Raw genomic sequence first — 26,901 nt, forward strand, 5'->3', positions numbered from 1 at the left:
AGCGGGCGCAAGGAGCAAGTGAGGCAAAGATGGCTGGTTCTTTCTTTCTAAGCCAGCAGTTACGCCTTGAGGGGCACAGAGGAGGACGATTGGGAGCAAACCAGGCACCAGGCGGGCAGAGAGGCAGGCAGAGTAGGCGAGGAGTCAGTCCTGGCAGATGCCCCACCACAGCAGCACCCCGGGGGAGGCGGGCAGACGGGCAGGCAGGCATGGGTTGGCGGGCCCAGAAAAGCTGGTACCTTGCACAAGTAAGCCATAGATCTGCGGGGGAGTCAGTCCCAGCAGATCCAGCTACATCACAAGGACGGCTCCCAGGCCTATTCAGCACGCCTGCTCCCTCTTTTCATGATGACTAATAAAATATTAATACTACTAATAATATGTATAAGGTACTACTAAGAATATGTATAAGAAGAATATATGTTTAAATGTAGGGAAATGGGACAAGAAGTGTGTATGCTGTATAAAAAGAATAAAATATTATACTACTAAGAATATACTAATATATATACTACTAAGAATATCTAATAATATGTTTAAGAATATTACTAATAAATGTAGGGAAATGGGACAAGAAGTGTGTATGCTGTATAAAAAGAATAAAATATTATACTACTAAGAATATACTAATATATATACTACTAAGAATATCTAATAATATGTTTAAGAATATTACTAATAAATGTAGGGAAATGGGACAAGAAGTGTGTATGCTGTATAAAAAGAATAAAATATACTACTAAGAATATATTAATATATATACTACTAGCAGCCCACTCAGTCCAAGTTACACAGAGAAGAAAAAGAGAATAAATTTTTTTTGGTATTTTTTGGTATTTTTTGGTATATAGAAGATAGAAGGAAACACAATCAGGATTTAAGAGAGGGGAGGGGGGGGAAAGAACCAACCAAACACTACTACTAATATGTATAAGAAGAATAAAATATGAATACTACTAATAATATGTATGAGAATACTAATATACTACTAAGACTATGAAAAAGAATATAATAAAATATGTTTAAGAATATTACTAATAAATGTAGGGAAATGGGACGAGAAGTGTGTGTATGCTTTCAAAAGAAAGCTTTCACAAAAGCAGAACAGTCAGGGGGGGGGCAACCAACCCAACCCACCAAACACACACTCCAAAATTTAAAAATAAAGTTTATATTAAATCAAAGTAAGGGAAAAACACAGGGCAAACTAAGCTATAAGTCAGAAAGAAGCAAACAAACACACACACACGCGCCAAACTAAATCTATCCTAATCTATCTCCAAAGTCCAAAGCAGGAGCACTAACTAACTAAATGTTCCCTCCACGAACGCCAACCCACAAAGAGACACAAAACAGAAAGTTCTCAGGGTGGGTCTGCCTTAGTCCCCCCTCCAACGCTGGGATTGGAGGATGATGCTTTCTGAGGAGATCAATTCTCATCAGGATTGGGAGTTGAATGTGCCTGTCATCGCTTCCAAAAAAACCCCAAAAAACCCCAAACCCCGATTTTTAAAAAAATATTGCACAAGAACCACAGGACGCAGAAAGTTGAGAGTAGTCTCAAAATGACCCCTATCCACGACTCTCTGTGCACAAGAATTTTCAGAACGATAGCTTAAACCCCCCCCCCGTTATCCCCGATTCTTTCCCTCAATGCAATCCTATGGGCGAAAAGCCGAAAACGCCGTTTGAGCCGCGCGGTTGACCCGATTTTCAAAAAAATATAGCACACGACCCGCACAACGCAGAGAGGTGAGAGTGGTCTCAAAATGACCCCCATCCATGACTCTCTGAGCACAAGAATTTCCAGAACGATAGCTTCAAAAACAACCTAGTTATGCGCGATTATTTGCCGCAATGCAATCCTATGGCGAAATGTTTTCAAGATGGCGACCGGAGCGCTCTGCCTGAACTAGGAGCTCCGAAAAATGGCCGCTTCTCTTCGCCTTGCTTCTAGGGGTCCGCGGTCCGCTCCTACTCCGCCTCTGGGTAAGGCGGAGCAGGCCAATCCGCTACTGCTTCTACGCTCCTAATCGGAGCGGATCACACCCCTAGTTTTAAATGTCAATACCAGCACTTTGAATCGGGCCCGGACCTGGATTGGTAGCCAATGAAGCTGGAAAAGGACTGTCGTGATGTGATCTCACCGGCTTTCCCTGTTAGTAAACGGGCTGCCCTGTTTTGTACCAGCTGAAGCTTCTGGACCATTTTCAAAGGCAGGCCCACGTATAACGCATTGCAGTAATCCAAACGAGAGGTTATCAGAGCATGGATAACTGTAGCTAGGCTATCTCTGTCCAGATAAGGGCGTAGTTGGTATATCAACCTAAGCTGATAAAAGGTGCTCTTTGCCACTGAGTTCACCTGTGCCTCAAGTGACAGTTCTGGATCCAAGAGCACCCCCAAACTACGGACCCGATCCTTTAGGGAGAGTGCAACCCCGTCCAGGACAGGGCAAACATCACCTCGCCGGACAGATGAACCACCCGCTAACAGTACCTCCGTCTTGTCTGGATTGAGTCTCAGTTTGTTAGCCCTCATCCAGTCCATTACCGTGCCCAGGCACTGGTAATATATGTATACCAGTACATAAGGTTCATTACTATCACAAGATGTACTGATGACCATCAACTTAGATAGCTTTAAAAGAAGATTAGACAAATACATGGCTATAAAGCTATCAATGGTTCCAAGTCATGTTGGACATATCAATATCTACTTGATATCAGTATCAATACAGATATTACCAGTACTGGAGTCAGAAATGCCTTCCCTGCACGCCCTGGAAGATGGGCATGCAGAGGCCATTGCGGGCGGGGGCGGGGAGACACTGCGGGGGGCAAGCCTATTGGCTCGTCCCACATGGTGCTACTGTTTGTAGGAGAAACAGCGAGTCTCCCTCCCTCCTTCCCTCCCTGTAGGCAGTGTGGGTTATCTGGTTGCCCATTTGGGGGCCAAGTAGGAATTTTTTGCTCATATCCTAAGCTGGCTATGAGTTTTTTCGCCTACTTCACACTGTGAGACAATGGGGGAGTATTAAATAGGTTAATTGTCGTTACTGGTCACAATTTTGATTTGGTGGTTATTGGCGGGCATCATGTGCGAATATAGGAATGGTGAGCATTCATTGGCACCGTTAGTGGTGAGGGGTATTGCCTGAGTCTCACAGCTGGGAGCCTTGTGGCAACAGCTGGCGAGATAGGGCTCACCTCTGAGGCCAACCTTTCTTACTCACCCGGAGTTTTGTAACACAGGGCGAGTGACACCAGAAGGCCTACCAACCCCATGACGGGGAAGCCTGAGAGGTGGTGGAATACAGGCCACATCTGTTGGGCTAAGAATGTCTCACCCGATCCCTTCAAGGCCAGATGGATGGCCAAGAAAGGATGCGCGCTTAGACCTCCACCTCTTGCAGAATCACAATTAAGAGTGGCCCATATTTTAAATCCATTACCTGCGTGTCATCTCTTTATTTACGCACTCCACTTACGCAATGCCTATGTATACCAGCTGCTGGGGCTCATGGGTGAGAAGGTCGTAGGTCACTCCTTCAAAAAGAGGCAGCTACTATTGCTTAGGTGAGTTATTTTTGCCATTTTGCATCCTTTGTGTACCATAAGGATGTTCAATAGTTCCCCTCCCCTTTGAAGAGAAAGAGTCTATGAGCGTTCTCACCAATGAGCAGCTTCATGAATTCATTTAACTTAGATATGAATCCCTCCTTCAGTACTAAATAATTCCTTCTACAATAAACCCTTTTTCTGCTGTCTGTGATCATTTGAGATATCCCCATGTATCACTTTGATCTTAGCTTAGAGAAAATTCATACATCCTTTGGTTTCTTCATTTATTTTTCTCCTCCCATTCCTCCCTTGCCACTCTCTTTTTCCAACAATGATCCTCAGAGTTCCGTCGAAGGCCTCAGGTCTAAGTTGCATCAATCACACCTCTTTTTGCCCACATCACATCACACTCTGGAGCCTCCTGTGCCTGGATTTTGCTCCCAGAACACTGCATTGCAACATAAGGACTTAAGAAGTGTCCTGATGCTGGATCAGACCAAGAGTCAATTCTTTTTATTACAGTCAACAGACCAATAAAACATATGAAAACATTTTAAATACATGGAATTAAAACAGAGTATGATTGCATGAAGCCTCCTTAAAGTTCTGTACTAGAAGCAAAAGGAAGTCCTGCTCCTCATTCCCTGCAAGGGGAAAGGGCAAAGTTGGCTGTGCACTTGGCTGGCATTTGCTGAAGCTCCTGCAGGTTTTGGCCAATCAATTTCAATTCCTTTTATTACAGACCAACAGACCAATAAAACATATAAAACATATAAAAACACATAATAAATATTTAAAATACATGAAATTAAAACGGAGTATGATTACACGAGCCTCCTTAAAGTTCTGCGCTAGAAGCAAAGGAAAATCCTGCCACCATAACTGATCTGGTAAGGATTGTGTGATTAAGAAATTTAGCAACTTGTTCAGTGGTATGCTTATCTTGACCCTGTAAAAGGACCGACATAAGGGTCACGGACGATCGTCCAGGTAATCGTTTCGTGAAAGGATGGATAAGGGCTTTTCTTGCCTCCTGATGGAAGCTGCAGTTGAATAGTACATGGGAGATAGATTCCACCTCCTCGTTGTTACAGGGGCAGCATCTATCTGATAGTGGGACTTTCCCAAATCTGCCCTCCATTACCCTAGAAGGCATAGCATTGAGCCTTGCTAGGGAAAATGCCCGCCTATATTTGGTATAGATAACCAGCTTAAATACAGAGGTACACTATTTTGGTCGTGATCCCGTAGCCCCAAGGCATACGGGGAACATGGGCCCCGTGCAGCTTGCTTTAGTTCCTGAGTATCAATATCCAGGAGTCTCTGCTTAATGATCCTTTTGGCGCTACCCAGGTTCAGGGATAACAGGTGGTCTTGGGATAGCCCTATGGTGGTAAGTTTTAGCTGAACTGCTTTCACCCATGGAGATTTATAAGAGTCCGTCCAGACCATGGAGGTGAGCGAATTAGGGACAGGACTTAAATTGCAACGCAGCCAGAAATAGAGTGTATGTATCCACCCTATACATTTTAGGGTACTCAACCCAACTTCCAGATTTAAGACTGCACTAGCAACACATCTTGGGACTCCAAATATTAGCCTTAGAAAGGAAGATTGGACACCTTCCAGTGAGTTCTTATAAAGAGGAAGCCATATCGGGGCACCAAATAGAAATTGGGACACCACCTTTGCTTTATAGACCTGAGTGGCGGCTGGAAGGTATTGCCCACCCCTGGAGGAAAAAAATGAGAAAGTGCCCCAATTAAGTTCTCTGCCCTAGCTTTAGCATATTTATTATGAGTGATCCATTTTAGTGTTTCATTAAACTAAAGGCCTAGATATTTGTACGAGTTGGCCTGGTTGATTTTTAACCCCCCCTATTGACCAGGGAAAGGTAACCCTCCTCCTAGTAAAAGCCAGAACATTAGACTTCTGATAATTAATTGAAAGGCTGTTGTTTTGGCAAAAGGCCGCAAAGCTGTTCATTAGACGATTTAGACCCAGGCGGGTTTGCAATATAAGTACCGCATCGTCTGCGTAGAGTAGAATTGAAACCTTTGTTAAGCCTATCTTTGGTGGATGAGATTGTATCGGTACAAGAACAGCTGGAAGATCGGCTAAATATAAATTAAAAAGAGTGGGAGCTAGTACACACATCCCTGTCTGGCCCCACGCAAGGAGCCAATCTCTTTAGTAAAATGGCCAAGATTGCTATAGCAGACCTGGGCTGTTGTTCTAGAATAGAGTGATTGGATCAGGAAAAGGAGTCTCGGCTCAATCTCAAATGACCTCAATTTGTTCCAAAGAAGATCACGGGAGATTGAGTCGAAGGCAGATCTTAGATCAATAAATGCAGTGAAGAGTTTGCCTCCCCTTGGTGTCGTGTATTTGTGGACCAGATGTAACAGCACTAGGCAATGGTCCAAGGTGGAGCATCCGGGCTTAAATCCTATCTGTTCTTTCCCAAGAATATCATTAGTCTCGATCCAATCCTTCAGCCTACCATTTAGGAAACTCGTGTAGAGCTTCCCAACTATGGATAGTAGGCTGATAAGTCGATAATTAGAAGGGTCATCTCTCGGGCCCTTCTTATGGATTGGGATGACAAACGCTGTCAGTCATGCTTCTGGGATTCGGCCGGACTTATTGATTAGAGAGAAGAGAGGGGTAAGGATTGAGGTCCACCATCTTATGTTATTTTTCAGCATCTCTGGGGGAATGGCGTCTGGGCCAGGAGCCTTGCCCAGTTTTAATCACAGGATTAGGTCTGCTATTGTATTGACATCTACATCTGGCCAGACAGGAGTGTCTGAGGGAAGGGAGGGAATGAGATCTGGTCTAGAACAATCTTGAAAAACGGAATATAAATAGGACTCCCACACATTCAGACCAAGAGTCCATCTAGTCCAGCACTCTGTTCATCCAGCCATCCAGCCATCAGACAGGGACCAACAAGCAGGACATGGTGCAACAGCACCCTCCCACCCGTGTTCCCCAGCAACTGGTACACACAGGTCTCTTTCCTTCTTCAAAAGCCTCCTTAAAACCCCTTGTGTACTTTGACTTTATCCCCTCGGTTCTCACTTCAAGCAGAAGTGAAGACCCAGATTAGAAGGGTCTTCATTGCTATGTGAAGTTTCATTGCTTCATGGTTTCTTCCAAGGTTGCTCTCCTGCCCCACTTCTTCTTTCAGAAATAGCAGCAGCTGGTTGTGGTGGTGGTGGTGGTGGGTTTCATAATGGGACCAATATGCACCATAGCTCAGGTTTGATCTTTCAGTATAAAATCCACGTCTTACAAAGCATTCCAGGTTACTGAGACTACAGCTTATTATTTCTTAGCCTGGAGTCACTTCCCAGCTATGTCCTGAAATATTTGCTTAACCTTGGAAAAATCACGACACTGCCATACTTCTACTCCCCCCCCCCCACAACTTTTTCCAGACCTAATTGGAGATCTTTTTGGAAAGGGTGTGTTTTGCCATTAGGCATATACTACACTACAGAAAAGTAAAGCAAAAAGAGCAAAATGGATACTCAGGCTGGTTGAAACCCATTCAAGCAGCTTCCAGAAATGTTGTTTAAACCTTCATATTTGGCCTAGGATTTTGTGGTTCAAATACGTATGTATGTATTTTTCAGTGACGGTACTGCAGTGGTGGAATCTCTGCTGCAGATTGTTTTTACGTTGTTTTAGTGATGCTTCTTTGTCTTATCTTTTTTGACTGATTTTATTGTTATGTAGTATTAATATAAAGAGTTTCTGACATCTGCAGAAAATATAACCTTCTCTCGTAGGGGAGTTGCTCCACCCGATTGATCATTTTAGTTGCCCTTTTCTGAACTTTTTCCAGCTGTACAATACCCTCTTTCCTTTTTTTACCAGAACTATAGCCATTATTCCAAGCATGTTTGCACCATAGATTTGTATAAGGGCAGCATAATGGTGACAATTTTATTTTCAAATCCTTTCCTAGTTACCCATAACCTTCTCACAGCCCTCTTCCACCACATGGGCCCTTGCTGACCTCCATAAAGATTTTAAGCACCTTCCACAGGGGGTCCCTAACTCAGGTGATGCTGGGAGGAGCCTCCTGGCTTCATCACAGCCCCTTTCTCTGTGCTAGAAGAATGGGGAAGTGCAATTGCCATAAAGTCAGCCTCTGAGCATGTGTGGACTTCCTGACTGATATCATCTGGCCCAGAGAAGGCTTGGTGGAGGACAGTTCACCCACCTAAAAGTCGTTTCCTATCCTGGCCCTAAAGCATTTCTCTCTCTTCAGTTCCCGTTTGGAAAACCCGATATCAATCAGTAGGAGCAGTATTTCTGTCCAAGATGTTCTGCTCATAAAGCCAGGAGGGGAAGTGCTCTCACAGCACAGTCCCTTCATGTATTGTCTAGCTGGTGATTAAAGGTTCTATTTTGTCCTCCCTAGCATGACTTTTCAAACATATCAATTCTGACCCTGGGCCCCTTTAATAATTGGATAATGGCCTTGTATTTAGCTTAAAACCACTTGCTGGCTAATGACAAGTCATTGTGTAACATTGTTAAATGATAGTCTGTCTTAAAACTGAAGCTTTCTTGGTTTTAATTAATTAGATTGGGGCATAAATCATATAAAGTCCTTGCAAAAAAGTGATTAATCAAAAACAAACAAATACGGATATTTGAAATAAGCTGTCATGCTGTTATGCTTTTCCAATATCAGTGCCTTTCAGAGTGTGTACTGATTGAAGGATGAGAATATTTGCAGGGAAGGAAATCTTTCTCTGTTGTCCATTGTCCACTGGCATGGGATTGGATCCAGACTAAATTACTTGCGTGTTTGTTTGTTCCCATTAAAATCAGTGGGACTTTGTTTAGTCATGACTACCTTTTCACACTGAATTCAATGTGACCCAAGTTCAACTGATTTAGCCTGTTATATTTAGCTATATAACAATTATGGAGTGTGCATTATATAGACAAATAGCCCAACTCAGAATTGAAGGGAGCCAACAAGAATTAAAACAAAACGAGACCCATTTAATGGTAAATGCTGCATAGCTTTGAGGTACCAGGGATCTTGAATTGAGGAGCTGAGCTTCATGCCTTCTTAGTGCTGTGGTTGGTTGCCAGAGGAGGGGGCTGCTGTCTGACTCTCTGTTGTGCACACAAAGGCCACAGGGGTCAACAAGGGTCAGGTGATGTAATACCCAGGCTGCTACAGCTTTTAACAACAACAACAACAACAACAACAACAACAACAATATTTCTTACCTGCCTCTCCATTTTGATTGAGGCAGGGAACAACAATAAACCAAAAAATACATAATACTCAATTAAAACATAATATACATTGTTAAAAACATCCTAAAAAACATCTTAAAAACATTTTAAAAACAACTTAAAATTCTACTGGGTAGGCCTGCCGGAAGAGATCAGTCTTTATAGCTTTCTTGAATGCTAGTAGACTGTTAAGTTGACAAGTCTCCTCCGGCAGGCCCGTCCACAGTCTGGGAGCAGCAGAAGAGAAGGTCCTCTGGGTAATACCTGTCAGCTTAACTTTGACTAGCTGAAGTAGATTCTTCCCAGAGGACCTGAATGTGCGGGACAGATTGTACAGGAGAAGGTGATCCTGTGGGTAGCCTGGACCCAAACCATGTAGAGCTTTAAAGGTGATAACCAACACTTTATTCTTTGCTCAGAAACTAATTGTCAGCCAGTGAAGAGATTTTAATTAAAACTGGTGTAATGTGGTCACCCCTAGGTGTTCCGGTGACCAGCCTGGCTGCCATATTTTGAACTAGTTGAAGTTTCCGGACTAGGCACAAAGGTAGGCCTATGTAGAGCGCATTGCAGAAGTCGAGCCTTGAAGTTACCAGTACGTGCTCAACCATCTTTAGGTCTTCTAACTCTAGGAAGGGGCGCAGCTGGTGTATCAGCCGAAGCTGATAGTAGGCACTCCTGGCCGTCGCATCTATGTGGGCTGCCATTTGGAGTGACAGATCCAGAAGCACCCCCAAGCTGCGAACACAGTCTTTCAGGGGAAGTGTAACCTCATCCAGAACTGGTTGACTCCGGCCTGGCTCCTGCGTTACAACGAAGCTGTCTTCAACGCATCTCTGTCTGTACCCCTGTTGATGTGGACACCGCCTTGCCTCCATACCACGATTCCTATTATGGGATACTCTATCACACATGTTGGAGAAGCCATAGGATGCTGTGTCTCCTGCCCTTTCATCTCCTCCTCCCTTTCCCACCTACTGGAATATTCCCCTCTCACCTTCTACAAGGTTGCCCATGCTTGCACTCACAGGGACCCTGGGGTTGCTCTGCAATGGATGAATCCATTTATCTGTTTATTGTTTTGTTTTGTTTTTAAATGCATATGGGATAATAATTATCATTACCATTATCATTTAATTATATTTGTGTTGTTTCCCACCACAAAAATACAGAGGGACTTACACACACACACACACACACACACACACACACACACACCAATGAAGCAATTGTTCTGAAGCAAGAAGCATATTTTAGTTGATGTCAACATGTGTTATAGCAGGCATCCCATTATATGCCTGTTAGAAGGGAGAATGCCTCTTTTCCGGATTTTTCTTGCAATATCCACCCTCCCCTCCGCTGTGCATTCGGCCAGCATGTGATGAGACTCTGCCTGTCCATGGATGGATGGATGGATGATAGATGGACTGACATAGATTTCTACCACTACGAGAACTCTGATTAAGCCAGGGTTCCCTCTCACATGGAGGAGTGCTACATTCGTACATCAATATGTGTGTAGAGCCACTTCCCACATCAGCCAAACATGTGGATGGCTGTAGGAGGCGGCACTTCAGGGGGCGGGGCCAGTCTGCACAGCCCATGACCCCTTTGCATGAACTCATCTGAACTAGGGGTGTGCACGGACGCCCCGATCCGCTTCTCTTCCAGATCCGCAATTTGTGGATCGGGCCGCTTTGCTCCGCCCTGCTCCACCTATAGTCCGCTCTGCTCCGCTGTGGAGCTCCGGATCCGGATCGGAGCTCCGCTTTCCCCCCCATAGGCTTGCATTGAAATCCAAAAAAGTCTACAACTTTTTTATGTTAAAGTTAGAAACCTCAAGTTTGGCACCATGACACCTCATAGACGTATACACACACATGCCAAGACTCAAGCCAATCCAAGCCTCCTCTGATTTTTGGGGAATTTATGAAAATCGGACACCCCATTTTCAGACATGGACTGCTCTCCGACATTTTGACAGATAAAAAAAATTGAAGTGGGCACCCTCCCAGATGCCATCTAGATCCACAATCATGCCAAGTTTCAAGCAAATCCCATCATCCCCTGATTTTTGGCGGGGCTTAAACCTTTTAACTCACCCCAAATCAAGTCCCATGCTAGAACTATGTCAATTTGCACATCAGAAACCTCATGTTCGGTCCCATGACAGCTTATCCATGTGTCCACATGGACGCCAAGTTTCAAGCAAATCCCATCATCCCCTGATTTTTGGGGAATATTTGAAAATCGGACACCCCATTTTCAGACATGGACTGCTCTCCGACATTTTGACAGATAAAAAAAATTGAAGTGGGCACCCTCCCAGATGCCATCTAGATCCACAATCATGCCAAGTTTCAAGCAAATCCCATCATCCCCTGATTTTTGGCGGGGCTTAAACCTTTTAACTCACCCCAAATCAAGTCCCATGCTAGAACTACATCAATTTGCACATCAGAAACCTCACGTTTGGTCCCATGACAGCTTATCCATGTGTCCACATGGATGCCAAGTTTCAAGCAAATTCCATCATCCCCTGATTTTTGGGGAATTTATGAAAATCGGACACCCCAGTATTTCAGGGATTTTAAAGCTGCAGACAGGGGCCATTTCAAAAGAAATCCCAACATGCCATGAATTGGGGAGTAGATAAACCTATATGAATCTTCTTCCACACTTGAAAAATTGATTTGGAACTTAGTCTAAGTGAGCGCAGGAAGGACTTATCCCCTGAGTCAAAGCAAGACACACACAAACCATCCCTGCGAGGTGGGCAGGGGAGGAGGGAGGGAAGGCAGGCAGGCAGGCAGGCAGCAGACATTTCTGGGGGCACAAGGAAGTGAGCCAAGGATAGTTTCAAAGCCAGTAATGCAAACCATCCCTGTGAGTTGGGAGCAGCACAGAGAGATGCCTTTTCTTTTGCATCCCATAACTAACTAGGAGGCTAGGAGGATAAGAGTAAAGCTTTGTGATCCTTGCTTCAGAGTTGATTGACTGCACTGTGATCACAGCCATTATTAAACAACAACAACAATAATAGCAGTACTAATTAATATTAATAGCAATAATAATAATAACAACAACAATAAGGAGTTGAACCACAATGAAAGCCTGCCTGACTTCACTGAAGAGGAAAAGCCAGGAGAGCTTGGGCTATGGGGTGTAAAATGGAATAAATAAATAAATAAATAGATAAATAAAGGAGGGGTGGAATTAAAAGCAGCAGTGTTGCTGAATAAACAAGAATATTTTTTTAAAAAAAGTCTATGTCTGTCTTTTACCAGTAAGAGGGAAGTGGACGTGCCCAAAAGGAGGGGGATTAAGAAGCAACCTTTCACTTCAACTCATGACAGGCATTAGCTTCAGCACAGGGCACTCCACATGCCTTAGGGGACCTCATCCCCTTGCACCACATCTATTCAGTTGTTCACCAAGGTTAGGGTGGGCAGCAGTGCTGTGTTTCCTATCTGTTATTTATTTACTTAGTAGTATATGATTTCAGGTTGTGTTTGTGCATTTGGTGGGGCTACTGTTTTAAAAAACACTGGGAAAAGTCCGTTCAGACTAAGAAAGAGAAGTTCCCAGAATCCCAAGTTACCCGTTTTGCCTATCCCCTCCTCCAACTTTGGGATCATGTGATCATGACCGGGAGTTGACTCTGCCCCTCAGCACTTCAAAAAGGTAAATCTCCCACTGTTTTTTTACCTGTTTTTTAAAAAAATTCTAGCAAGCGAACCGCACCACACAGAGAGCTGAGAGTAGGCTCAAAATTACCCCCAGCCACAACTCTCTGAGCACAAGAAGTTTCAGAAAGATAGCTTAAAAAACAACACAGTTATCCCCTTTTCTTTTCCGCAATGCAATCCTATGGGCGAAATTTTTCAAAATGGCGATCGGAGAGCTCCGCGGAAAGAGAAGCGCTCCGCCTATGGGTGCTTCTCTTCGCCTTGCTTCTAAGGGTCCACGGTTCGCTTCTACTCCGCCTCTGGGCATGGCGGAGCAGGCCAATTCGCTTCTGATTCTCTGATTCTAATCGGAGCTGAGCACATCCCTAATCTGAACACCCCTGAAATGTGGAGAAATGAAGAGATGCAGATGCACATATGAACCAGACCAGACTGAAAAGCAACAGTAGATGTTTAGGAATTCTAATTAACACGAAACAATGGACTCAACGATAATGAACAATGGACTCAACGAATAAACCTGAGCATGCCTACGCTGCTCAGGTTTATTCCCCCTTTATCTTTCCTTTCCCTTCTGCTAGCTGATCCCTCAAAGAAGTGCTTTGACATGTTATGTGTAGATAAAAGAGAGAAAAATCTAATTAAGAAAAGACTACTGTCTCTCAGATCAATATCTTTCTTTGATAAGAAATCTGCCTCCAAAGAAGATATGGGAGCACGGCTATCTTTAGAGGGAACTCTTCTTTTGGCAGATACTTTTTATCATAGCTGCACAGAACAGTATCTTTCTATAGCTGAGGGCTGGTAAGAGGAAGTTTCATTCAGACCATTTCCCCCTCTTCTCTTTTCTAAGTGCATTGGAGCTGCTCAATATGTTGGATGTTCAATTGACTTTGAAACCATGGGATGCCCAGAAATTGTTGCTTTTTATCCTTATGCACAGATCCAAGTGCACAAGTGACAAAGTGATCTTCCAATGGCTCCTCATTCCTGAATCCATTTCTTGTTCTGGGGCAGGGGATTTTTTTGTGGTTTTTTTTTTTTTTGGCAAATCACATTGCAAGCCCAGAAACTTTGACTTTGATCACACATTATGTCCGAGTCCAAGTTCAGTCCAGAAGGTGCAAACTGAGTAAACCCCAATCAAAAATGAGTTGCAGCTGGTTGTCGCAGAACAACTAGTACAAGCAACAAGTAGTGCAATGAAGTTGTAATGAGTTGTGAAAGTGCTTGTGAAATGGTTGCACTTGCACAAGCAGAATCAAGTGTGAAAATGGGGTTTACATGTGGTAGAAGTTTTGCACTAGTAGAATAGCAACATTGGATAGAACACTATAAGTCAAGAGATAATGAGTTTGTTCAACCTATATTGAATTCATAAGTACTTCAGGGTGATTTTCTACCACCTAAGGATATAATATACTTCCATCCATTTCAAATTAAGATTGGATTATAAATTTTCTCTTTTTATAATTAAAGATAATGGACAATATCAATGAACAATTGATTTTTTTTTTTAAAAAAAAACTATTTTATACAAGTCAAACCAAAACATTTTTTAAATAAAAGTAGAGATGCCAATGACACATTACACTCAGCTTCTCTTTGTTTCATTACTAAAACTAATAAGAGAAAGAGACTATACTTTGAATTAAAATTGCTATCTTTGCAGGTGCTTTTATATAAAAAAACACTTTAAGTTTTAATAGCATCACATACAGTCTTAATATGATGTATTCAGTGTTCAAATAAAATAATGCTGAAGCCTGCAAAGAATTGGGACCAGGCGTTTCAGTTTCATGGAGGTCAGTGGTGGTGCAAGCTGTCCTACCCTTTGAGGTAGGAGAAAAGGTGTTGTGGCAACCTCCCCACACCATGATCCCCGCAGCTTATCTGGAGGTCCGATACATCTGGAGGGGCACCTGTTGGAGAAGGCTGGGATAGAGCTTCCATTTGATCATGTTTGAAGTTGATCTTTTTGAGGTTGAGCTAGATCTCCTATTTGAAACGATGACGTTCGCCATACAGAATGTTTAACTACGAAAACAGTGTGCTGGGAATGTTCCTACCAGAGTGAAAGGAACATCATTTCAGAGAAAGGGCTAAAGTGTACACATCCACCCATGTTTAAAGAGCTGTGAAACCTCTTGTTTTCTCTGCATCAATGGCAATTGAAATCAGTGCCATATTACTGAATACGAATGCAATTTCTTTTCTTTTTTTAAATAGTTTTTATTTGAATTTTATTACACATACAATAATCACATTACATCAACTTAATATACCACAATAATAAAATTAAAAAAACAAGATGAAGTAATATAGAACTATCTCATGCACCCCACCCCACCCACCCCCCGGGACCCTGATTCTCCTTTCCAAAATTGTAATGTATCCTGCACCGATTTACTCCCTTTCCCTTTTTCCAGTACAAATTTAACAAATGGACTCCAAACCTCATCAAAGTCATTTCGTTTCAATAATCCTCTCTTAATCTGAATGCAATTACTAGGCTCATTAAATATATGCAGGCGTGGTGTCTGGGCGCTCCTAGGCTGACCTAATCACAACCTAGGAACCCCCTCCAGCACTGGGATGAAGCCAAAAGCAGGACGCCATCATTAGAGTCTGAGACAGCAAGATCTTGGACAGTTCCTCAGAGCCTCTTTCCTTCCTTCTGCAGGGGTGATGGCTAGAAGATCTGAATGCTGAAGAAGAAGTGCACAACTCTTGAGCGCCCTCAGCCATAGTTCAAAAGGAAGGAAAGTTGCTGGGAGGCTAAGGATGCCCTGGCTTGCTTAATAATTCTAAGCTTCTCTTCATCTTGAACTTTGAGGAAGAAAAGTGCACATAAAAAGTTGTGCTCATTGTTGTGTCCATTTCTTCTAATCTATGCATTTCTTTTTGTAATCAATCTTGCCTAATGTACACGGTTCTGTGGGGAATTGTCCTAATATTCTAAACATTATCTCCACTGCTATGCAGATTGCATGTATATACATTAACCTAATATGAGCATTTCCTTATGCTTTTTTTTCCTTTAAAGAACTTCATTGCAAAATTTGCATTGTGTGCATTTTGATATACAAGTGATTTTTGTTCCACCTATTGGTTTGAAGATGAGAAAGTAGGTTCGTTCACATCCAAATTGGAACTAGATGAATTTCTCTGCCATCCCTATTCACCGCACAAGGTAGCATGGACTTATAGTTTTAACCCTTGCAGCTCCTGACAATCAGGTTAGGTGGAAAGATAACTGATATTCTTGGATGGCACGTGTTTTCAGCAGGTAGCTGCAGAAAAGAGGTTCATTGTTCAGTACTTCAGTAAGAATGGGATCAGCCACTGTCATGGAATAATGTGCATCCTTTTCTCTGTTCTGGAAATGTACAACATTTTGGATATAATGCATAGTCCAGGCTATTCACATTTTCATCATCATCATCATCATCATCATCATCATCATCATCAATAACATACCAGCTCAAAGCCTCACATCACTTTTGGAAACACGTCTTCACCAATCCAACATTTTCTTTCCGCTGCTCACAGCAATTAGCAACACAGAGGAGCAAAATGTAATCTGTGTTTTTAAAAATGTTATGACAAATTTAGTCATTAGTGCAGATGTGTTAGCAGGAACTTTGCTGAATGGCGAATGCTTCCCAAACTGCGGAGTTAGCAGAATGTTTGCCAGTCTTTGTCCGCTTGAATGTTGCCATATAATTGCTTTTAAAATAAACCACTAACAACCTGACATTCTCCAAAAATTAACTCCAGCTGTTACCTTGATTCAATTACCAACTTTTATTTTAATCGCTCTGTTGATGTCTGTGCTATTCCTGGATGGGATATTTGATGAGTGCTATTAATTTTAACAACATTACTTCTTCTCCTTTTTTCATCCTGAATTGCTTATAAATATATTTTTAAAATTTATTTAGACCAGTTTGTTACTCACAAACAGACTGCAGAGAGAAATCAAATCTAATGAAAGATTTAAGTTAACTAACTACGTTTATTGAAACATTCAGAGTGTTGCATCTTTTATCTTTACAAAACTTCCTGAAATATGAAGAATTAATGGGCCACTGGACCAACGTAGCAATCTGCTACCCTGGACTCCTCTTGGGGCTGTGGCTCTGTGGAACATCATAATGAGCTCCTCACTTCAAAATTCACCGCTACACTACTGCTCCTCTCACTGGCACAGTGTAACTCTAAGCACAGGTATCTTTTGTGAAACTGGTCAACTCTCAGCTCTTGGCATGGTAGACCTCAAACCATGAGGACAGGATGGAGAATATGATATGCAGAGATGACTGTGGGGTTGTGGAAAACTGATGACGAACAACTTTCACTAAGGAAATGAGTGCTAGAGGAGCCAGGCAGCCATTTTATTTCCAACATTCCAATCTAACTGAGGCAGGAGGGAGGGGGAGAGCGACACTACTGAGCATGTGTGTGCTAAGTTTGAAAATCGCCTCCGTATTCACTGTAATGGGACAAAGAAATATTCTTTAAAAATCAACCCAAGGTGATTTTTTTTAAAAAAGAAAAGCCATTCCACCAACTAGAAGGAGGGAGGAAGAAGATCCCACCACTGGATTGATGGGTAAGGGACTGAATACTTCAAATTTCGTGGATAAAAGAATTGCCAGCCTTTGTTTTCAGTTTCATTTTGATTCAGAGAGTTTGTCTTGTTTTTTCTTTTCTTTCTTTCTTTCTTTCTTTCTTTCTTTCTTTCTTTCTTTCTTTCATTTTTATATCGCCCAATAGCTGAAGCTCTCTGGGTGGTTCAAAAAAATTAAAACCATAATAAAACAACCAACAGTTTAAAAACACAAATACAAAATACAGTATATAAAGCACAACCAGGAAAAAACCACACAGCAAAAATTGATATAAGATTAAAATTCAGAGTTAGAACAGTAAAATTTAAATTTAAGTTAAAATTAAGTGTTAAAATACTGAGAGAATAAAAAGGTCTTCAGCTGGCGATGAAAGGAGTACAGTGTAGGCACCAGGCAGACCTCTCTGGGGAGCTCATTCCACAGCCAGGGTGCCACAGCGGAGAAAGCCCTCCTCCTAGTAGCCACCTGCTTCACTTCATTTGGCAGAAAGTGTACTTTTTGTACTTTAAACTGCCATTCTTCCCTCAATCTTTCACCAATCTTCTTGAAATTTTCAGGGTATGTCAAACCAACATTTCTTTCTGGCTCATGTTTACATTTGGGGGATGCTTTCTAAAATTTTGGTTTATGTAAGATACTGGATTTGTCACTCTTCAAGGTTTAGTAGTTCCCTCTCCATGGTTTCAAGAAGTTGAATCTCCAAGTGGCAGATGGATGCATCCTGTGCCTAATGTGCATAAATATCAAGGTATGTTCATGAACTCTAAAATGCCATGCTGTGCACAATCCACCATTTCACACACTGCAGCTGCTAATGTATATTTTGAAATACTGATAAACTGTTACAGGACAACAATGTTTTTGTACTGCATCTTCAACCAAAAGAACCCCTCTACTGAATTGACTTTTAAACAAGCGGAGGAATAGCAGTAGCAGAGTAAATGAATCATAGAATAGCAGAGTTGGAAGGGGCCTACAAGGCCATCCAGTCCAACCCCCTGGTCAATGCAGGAATCCACCCTAAAGCATCCCTGACAGATGGTTGTCCAGCTGCCTCTTGAAGGCCTCTAGTGTGGGAGAGCCCACAACCTCACCAGGCAACTGATTCCATTGCTGTATTGCTCTAACAGTCAGGACGTTTTTCCTGATGTCCAGCCAGGATCTGGCTTCCTGTAACTTGAGCCCGTTATTCCATGTCCTGCACTCTGGGAGGATCGAAAAGAGATCCTGGCCCTCCTCTGTGTGACAACCTTTTAAGTATTTGAAGAGTGCTATCATGTCTCCCCTCAATCTTCTCTTCTCCAGGCTAAACATGCCCAGTTCTTTCAGTCTCTCTTCATAGGGCTTTGTTTCCAGATCCCTGATCATCCTGGTTGCCCTCCTCTGAACACGCTCCAGCTTGTCTGCGTCCTTCTTGAATTGTGGAGCCCAGAACTGGACACAATACTCTAGATGAGGCCTAACCAGGACCGAATAGAGAGGAACGAATACCTCACATGATTTGGAAGCTATACTTCTATTAATGCAGCCCAAAATAGCATTTGCCTTTCTTGCAGCGATATCGCACTGTTGACTCATGTTCAGCTTGCAATCTACAATTCCAAGATCATTCTCGTTTGTAGTATTGCTGAGCCAAGTATCCCCCATCTTGTAACTTTGCATTTGGTTTCTATTTCCTAAATGTAGAACTTGGCATTTATCCCTATTAAATTTCATTCTGTTGTTTTCAGCCCAGCACTCCAGCCTATCAAGATCACTTTGAAGTTTGTTTCTGTCTTCCAGGGTAAGCTATCCCACCCAATTTTGTGTCATCTGCAAATTTGATAAGCGTTCCCTGCACTTCTTCATCCAAATCATTAATAAAAATGTTGAAGAGCACTGGGCCCAGGACTGATCCCTGCGGTACCCCACTCGTTGCCTCTCCCCAGTTTGAGAAGGTTCCATTGATAAGTAATTTCAATATCTTTCAGCAATATCTAATACTGTAGTTCAGAAAGTGATCCTGTTACCAAAATAAGGGTGGTATAAAAGTATTTCCATTCTCATCTATATGATGTTGGATGGTATAGTGGACTAGAATTATGGCTAGAATTTTTGCTATAATTAGGCAGAGGGGCAGATGTCTGTGGACCAGAGTAGCAGAGCAAACTTGTAGAGATTTCTGATTCTCCAGGAAACTGGCAGCAGAAAAGTTTCTGTGTTGATTGAAGAAGTTCCAGTTCTTTACATTGGGTGAGAAGGAGGGATCCTGAAATATGCAGGTATTTGTGGTATTTTACATGATCCTTTTTGCCTCCAGGCCTAATACTATTGGATTGTAACCCCAGAAGAGTTCTTCTGAAATGGATTTTGCCTATTGCGCTGAAAGAGGTTCTTCAGTCCCATTGAAATCAACTAACTTAGGTTAGCCATGACTAACTTGTCCCTTGGATTTCAGCTGTGCCTATCTTAGATTGGATTTGACCCATTTGCTAGGGAGTAAGCCCCACTAAAGATAGTGTGACCTGACTCTGAATTAACATACATAGGAGTCACTCTAGCAATGTTGTGGAGAACTTACTCTATGATACAAGGAGAGTGGGGCAAAATGTAGGCCCTCAACTCAACATTCTTATATTCTCATGCATTGTTTTCTTCATATAGATGTGGCTCATACTTCAGTGTCTGGAAACATAATGGACCCTGAAATAAGCTATGCTCGTGTGGCGCAGAGTGGTAAAACAGCAGTTTCTGCAGCCGAAACTCTCCCCATGGCAGGAGTTCAATCCCAGCGGAAGCTGGTTTCAGGCAGCCGGCTCGGGTTGACTCAGCCTTCCATCCTCCCGAGGTCAGTAAAATGAGTACCCAGCTAGCTGGGGGAAAGGTAATAACGGCCAGGGAAGGCAACGGCAAACCACCCCGCTATAAGGCCTGCTAAGAAAACATTAATGAAAGCTGGTGTCCCTCCAAAAGTCAGTAATGACTCAGTGCTTGCACGAGAGGTTCCTTTCCTTTTCCATACTTCAGTGTCTGGAAACGTAATGGACCCTGAAATAAGCTATCCGGGCACCTATTTACCAAGTTTATAAACAGGTACCAAACAGCTTGTTTTTCAAACAGGAGGATACTCCAAAGATGCCACACTTCCTCTGAGCACATTTATTATTTAACATTTATCTAAAGACAAAATTGGTTCTTATACCCTCAAGGTGCAGAGCTTTCTGTGAGGGAATCTATTTCAAACTAAATGAATGTTACTGTATGTTTCCCTGAGGCTAAGCCACATCTACTCTCTTTCAATTTTTATTCAAAAAGCACCAAGGTGTCCTTCATTTGTTGATGCAGGTCTGTCAGGCTTGCAATGGTGGATGAAAGACACAAACAGAATTTCCCCCCAATGTGGTTTGCATAGGAAATTGACATGCCATGTATTTATTTATTATTTATTGTGTGTGTGTGTATGTGTGTGAGAGAGAGTCTTTGACCTAAATGTCAAGGTCACTGATGAGTTTAACCCTACCGCTTTTGGAACACCCTTTGGGGCGCGCATAACTGTTTCAGAATTTTCAGTGGTTTAGTTTGTCTGCTGAGTTGGCCATGTCACTGGATATAGTTCATAGGGTAGAACAGTAATAGAAAAGTAGCAACAGTGCGTCTTTCCTGCCCCAGATGGTGGTCTCATTTGGATGGAGTTCTATGTGTGCTAGATGTGAGTTTGAGTTACAGGCCAGGGGAGAAAAGCTGAGTCAACCAAGTCCAAGTTCAGCTTCCAGTGGATGCAAGGTCATGCAAAACAGGGTAACACTGTGGTTAGCTCCCTGTGAAATTCAGGCTGGAATGCTTTTCTGCACGAAGCATTTATTGTGCACTAATCATTCCCTTACAGTTCTCTAGATGATGAAGACATGACCTTCTAGTTTTGCTTCTGTTTTTATATATCACTTTCTGGAAGTGATTTTAGAGCAGGGAAAATGTGACATTGTTTGTGAAAGCAAAAGAAAAAAAGTTTTCTACTTGTGCAATTGCATATTCTGCTATACCGCAGTGCCACCTAGAGGTTATGTAGCAATAAATCAGAGAAAGGAAACACTTCTTTGTGTAGTGCTCAGATCTCAATTCTGTGACAAAACCAAAATTAGATACAGCAGATTAGCAGCCTTGTGTAGAAAACAAGCCATAGAAGCAGCCTCGTATGTTGTGATTTCAGCAACCACAGCCTCAGACTCAGCCTTAAAAAGAACTGCTACATGGCGCATAGGAGACTGTGGCTCTCATGGGACTCATGGGATTCATGGGTGGGAGTACCTGCACTCCTGCACATTGACAAAACACCCCACAAAAAGTACCTTGATACATCTGATCAGACAGCCACAACAACCCTGCCTGTTGTGTGTTGGTTGAAGAGTTATCATAGCAATAGATATACATATTAGTAAAATCCTCCACCAAACTCATCTTCATGCAATACCATTATCTTTAGAAGATAATAACATTCATTATTTCATAAAGGTTTTTTTTACAGGTGGGTTTTTTGGTGAGGACATGTTAAAAATCTTAAAGATAATTGCAGGTTTATCCTGGCCAAGAGTATGTTTTTGTTTTTTTTAAAATTGAAATACCATAATAGAACTTTTAAATTCTAATCTTAGACATTTCAATATGACTTTTTGTAAAATTATTAATGTGATGTGACAGATAAATATAATAATAATAATAATAATAATAATAACCATCATAGACATATCATCTTTACAATGCACACACCAACAATGCAGATAAGCACACAAAAACTCTATAACACAAAGAAGTAAAATACAAAAAGATTCTAGAAGAGGTTATCATTAGAAAATGTCCACACACACACACACACACACACACACACAAACACACACAGAGTGCAGAGAGAGAGAGAAAGAGAGATACGTTAAGCTTCCCAAATAATGGTTTTCAATGGCCCTAATTATAGGCTTGAAACCTCTTAGAAAATGCAAATTAAATGTCTATCTGAAACAATAGTAATTATGAAAATCTACCACTTTTATCCAAGACCTGCTATAAAATGTCGTTTACCACTAAAGCTTTGAGAAACTAAAGAATTACCTTTAATTCAAATAAAACCATTCTCATTATAACTGGGTTATAAGCAATACACATTTATGCTGCCTACTAAATTCCTATTGAATTATGTTGTCATTATGATTAGCTTGTACTACTTTCGTGTACAGTAATACAGTCACAGTGCTGACTTTCTACACCAATTTCCTTGTGTGTGTGTGAAGATTTTTATGAAAATGACCAGAGGGAGATGAAAGGGGGTGCCATTTTGATTGTGACACAAAGCTGCAGAAGAAAAAACAAAGCGGCATTTGGTTTGGGTTTTCCATTGTCCAACGCTCACCATCACTTCTGAAAGTGAACTTTTGCAACTAGGGAAGCACAAAGCAATTGAACTTTCTGTTCCCACTTGCTCAGTGTCTTGTCCAAAATAACTCACATCTGCACCCTGTGATGAAAATGGACACAAGTAATAAGCCAGGAAAATCACATGCTTGGGGGTGGGGGAGATATGTCCAGTTAATTAGACCAATCAGAGCCCAAGATATGGGTCATTTCTATATCCCACACCTTTGAGGCTTCTGATTCTGTATTTTTTGCAGCATTTTGACAGCTCCTGCACTGTTAAGCTAGTGGTGATCACTAGGGATGTGCACAGACCCCCCACTCCGCTCCGCCATTTTCGGATCGGCCTGCTCCGCCCTGCCTCCACTCCGCCTGTGCCCACTCCGCTCCGCTCGGAGCTCCGGATCCGGATCGGAGCTCTGGTCCCCCCCATAGGGGGGGTTACCGGGCCCTGCCGCCATCGCCGCCCATGTGGCGACAGCGACAGAGCCCGGTAAGGAGGAGGGGGGCCTTACCTGCCTCCATCCGTGGTCTGTCGCTGTCTTCAATTGAGCCCGTGGTTCCACCAGGAAGTCTGGGTGCGGCCCAGACTTCCTGCTGGAACCACGGGCTCAATTGGAGATGCTGACGGACCGCGGACGGAGGCAGGTAAGGGAGAGGAGGGCGGGGGGGGGTTACTGGGCCCTGCCGCCATTGCCGCCCATGCGGCGACAGCAGCAGAGCCCGGTAAGGGACCAAGGGGGAGGGGGCCTTACCTGCCTCCGTCCGTGGTCTGTCGCCGTCTTCAATTGAGCCCGCGGTTCCACCAGGAAGTCTGGGCCGCAAGTGCGGCCCAGACTTCCTGCTGGAACCACGGGCTCAATTGGAGACGCTGACAGACAGCGGACGGAGTCAGGTAAGGGAGAGGAGGGCGGGGGGCGTTACCGGGCCCTGCTGCTGTCGCCGCATGGGCGACAGCGACAGCGGCAGGGCCCGGTAAACCCCACTTACCTTTCCGGCGGAGCTCCGGATCGAGGCGAAGGATCCACCTTCACCTAGATCCTCTTCACCACGCTCCGCCGGCCCCCCAATCCTCTTCGCCTCCGCCTTAAGGGCAGGCGAAGCCCCCCGCTCCGCTACTGCTTCTCCGGTCCGATTAGAAGCGGAGCACATCCCTAGTGATCACCATGTCTTGCAGCCTTAAATTCCTCTATGCAATCCTCTCTATATCTACTCTACTCAATCCTCTCTATATCTACTCAGAAGTAAGCCTCATTAAGTTCAGTGGGACTTACTCTCAGGCATAATTGGCTCAAGTTAAAGGAAGCCAGATTCCAGCTGGAAATCAGGAAAAACTTCCTGATGGTTAGAGCAGTACAACAATGGAATCAGTTACGTAGGGATTTATTAGATTGTAAGCCTATGCGGCAGGGTCTTGCTATTACTGTGTAATCTGTACAGCACCATGTACATTGATGGTGCTATATAAATAAATAATAATAATAATAATAATAATAATAATAATAATAATAATAGGGAGGTTGTGGGCTTTCCCATACTAGAGGCCTTCAAGAGGCAGCTGGACAACCATCTGTCAGGGATGCTTTAGGGTGGATTCCTGCATTGAGCAGGGGGTTGGACTTGATGGCCTTGTAGGCCCCTTCCAACTCTGCTATTCTATGATTCTATAAGTGTGCATAGGATTGCAGCCTCAGTTGCTTACAGCAACATCATACTACACGTTTTGAAGAGAGGAAGAGAAGTTGCATAGCGACTGTTTCAGAGTCAGACACGGGCATCCTAATACTGGGAGAGAATTGTGCTTCAGTTTGGTTTTGATAAGGATTTACCAAATTTTGCAATTACTTCGTATTCAGGACAAAAAGAGCTTGTTATATAAAACTGAATGTCGAAACTGATCAATTTGCCCTTCCAGACTCAGGTTTTGGGGTCTTTGCTCTTAAAAGTCTGTGACTGAACCCCTGCCTATTTAGCCACGTTAGTACTGAATTCGATTTGCCACTTCTTTTTGTTTTTGATGATATGGCTCCTCATCTTTCACAGGTAGATAAAACAAAGTCCTCTCCATGCTAGAACAGCTCTACCTATTTAACTTGGCTGGTACAGATGGGTGAGGATTTTGTTTCCGCTTGGTTTTGATGGGAATTTACAAAAATCCACTCAGTTTTTCATATTTAGGAGAGAAAGAACTTGAGATGTTAAAAATTCAAATATGGGAGAAAGCTCAACTGACAGGTTCATCAATCCCTAGGGCTTCCATGGCACCTGCCTCATCCGGCCCCTGTCTCTTTAAAACCCCAGAGACTGCTCTTTGGTGCTTTCTGCATGCATTTGCTCACAAAACATTTCTTCCAACTGTACTTTTATTCTTGATTTATTGGAAGCACTCTATTGCTAGGTTTTATATACTCAGGGGAGAAAAGCAACAACCCACCATCCACATTGTGCTGACTTTAAAGCCAATATAAAATTAGAGAAAATAAAATAACAAGAGGAAATTAAGTGATGTGAACCTGAGGGAGTAAGCTGTGGGTGTGTGCAATGACAAATGCCAGACAGATTGGCATAAAGACATTTGGAAGCAGATGGTAGCCTGTGACACAGAGAATTCCCATCTCAAATTCTTCTTGTAATGGCAGCACTTCACTGCTGCTGCGACAGCCTCTGGTGTGTTTTCCTTACCTGTTCCAATGAGCCATAGCGCAACAAGTTATGCTAGCCTTCCCCATCCTTATGAACAGCATATGGGGTTGGATTACAAACCCAATCAACCCCAGACAGTATAGTGGATGATTGGGTTTGTAGTCCTATGTGAGGAGGGCCCTAGTCATGAGGATCCCTTTATTCATGATGAGGCCTCTTCAGCGAGTGGGCACTCAGTTGCCTGGCGACAGACCCAGCCTGCATCTTGAGATGCCAGCCTCCTCAGAGGCTAAGTAGTGAACTGCCTTGTCCCTCCCTGCCCCAGAAGCTGAATTCTCAACCTCTTGAGGAGACATCTAAAGGTATCTCTTCTGAAGATCCAGGACTATCTTGGGTAGTGCTGGGGTCTTCTGGGGTGACCTTTTCCTTGGGGACACCTGGCTTTAAGTGTCCAAGCTCTTCCTCTGAAGATGATTCCTCTCACGGGGGCACATCACCTGGGACCATAACAGTCCAAAGGCCAAATCCTTGCTTGACATCCCATAATGCATCTTTTCAAGACTTGCTGTGGTTTCAAATCTTGACACTGTGGGATAGACTCACTTTTAGTAGCGTGTCTGGAGATTCTAGGAGAGAGGCTATGGTAGCATGATATTGCTTCATATTCAACCACATGTGGTGAACTTTAAACACATAGTTAGGTTCTACCAGGCTTTGTTACTGCTTAAATGTTTTCTTGACCTGTGTCCCGTTGAGGGACTCACATCTCTGCCTCAAAAAGGAGACAACACCTTAATGCCTTCGATGAAGTAGCACATGAATATTCAGCTTGACTTATAAATCTATTTTCAATTCCATTTTTTTAAAAAAATAAAATCACATTAAAAAACAATTGACTCCCTTCTTTTTTTTTCCAGGAGGAGAAGAGCAGCTGTTGCCAGCAGGATAATGTCAGGGATTTATATAATGCAAATGGGATTTTCAAGGAAGAGTTAATGTCAGCGTAAGCCACGAATTAATTCCAGAGGGGAAGAGGCAAGAGTTATTAATTCAGTGCAGTGCTCATTAGGGGTTCAGCAGCTGCCTTTCCTTTGCACTTTTCCTAAGGCTTAAACAGCAAAGAAAACTGACCCTTCACTTCTTTGCTAACTCGCATTTTCTATGTCCACGAGAGATACAAAGAAGAAAAAAAGGCAACCAAAAGTCCATGTCAGCTGATGAAAAAGATTGGGTGTGTTGGTTCCTTGGTGTGTGTGTTTAAGAGTGCAGCCCTATACACACATACCTGAGTGCAAGTGCCTTTGAATTCAGTGGCTCTTACTTCTGAGTAGAGATTATGGGATTGCACTGTTGGCTGGGGTTAATATTAAAAGTGTTAATTACAAATGTGCGTTGCATAAAGAGCACTTATTCCTGAGGAAAGAAGTGCTTAACCTTAAAAGCACCTGAGAGCTGTACATTTCTATAAAGCTAAATATATTTGGATGGATAGAGCTCCAATATGAGAAATAAATAATGGTGTGCTGCTTTTAATGATGCACTGGTTTTAAATGTTTGAATTAGTTGTATGCATTTTGTGGTGTTTTTACTTGTGTTGTACCCCGCCTTGATCCAGAGGGAGAGGCGGGTAACAAATCAATATTATGATGATGATGATGATGATGATGATGATGATGATGATGATGATCCCCTTTTATTCTCACATGCTTGGGACACTAAACC

This window comes from Elgaria multicarinata, chromosome 15 (genome assembly GCF_023053635.1).
Source record: "Elgaria multicarinata webbii isolate HBS135686 ecotype San Diego chromosome 15, rElgMul1.1.pri, whole genome shotgun sequence".
NCBI classification, from domain to species: domain Eukaryota; kingdom Metazoa; phylum Chordata; class Lepidosauria; order Squamata; family Anguidae; genus Elgaria; species Elgaria multicarinata.